Genomic DNA, 749 nt, shown 5'->3' with positions numbered 1-749 from the left:
GTGATGTGTACCCATGAGTGAGCATTTGGAAGGCTGAGGCAGGAGAATCAGGAATTCAAAGGAAACTTGTGATGTCACTAAAAGAAAGATCATTGTAATTTTGCCCTCTGACAGGTCAGTTCTAGAGACCCCAGAGGGTAAAAGAAGCTTTTTTTGTGTTGTCCTTCTCCAATAACATGTTCTCATTTTAGACAACTGAAACATCCCATTGTTGGTACTAATGCTTCTTCCTCAGTACCTTGCTCACAGAGGGGTGTGATTTAGTAGACAGGGTAGATGCCCCGTTGGGGAAGAAAAAATTCAGAGACCCTCGTACCCCTTCTTCAGCAGTCAGACTTGGAGCAAGAGATACCCAAGGAAATACAATTACCCCAGGACCCATGCTAGAGGGAAGGAAAGACAAGAAGAACTTGCCTCCCCAGATGATATTATCCCACAGAGCAGCACATGTGTAGTGAGCTCCTGGCTTCAGGTCATCTTTTCTATAGCATGTAACACTGCACAGAATAGGACAAGAGAAATAAATTGGAGTCTTTCCAATTTGTCCAAGTTGCAAATAAATGCATTCATTATCCTGAATCGGGTTTAGTACCACACATCTGGCCTTCCAGCTCTTGGGATGTAGAGGCAGAATAATATTCAAGCTTATTATCAGTTATATAGTGAGTTCCAGACCAGCCTGGGACACGAGTCCTGTCTCAAAAACTATATAACTACACACACACACACACACACACACACACACACAC

The sequence above is a fragment of the Microtus ochrogaster genome, unplaced genomic scaffold (assembly GCF_000317375.1).
Source record: "Microtus ochrogaster isolate Prairie Vole_2 unplaced genomic scaffold, MicOch1.0 UNK18, whole genome shotgun sequence".
Taxonomy (NCBI): domain Eukaryota; kingdom Metazoa; phylum Chordata; class Mammalia; order Rodentia; family Cricetidae; genus Microtus; species Microtus ochrogaster.
Note: the sequence above shows the minus strand (reverse complement) of the source record.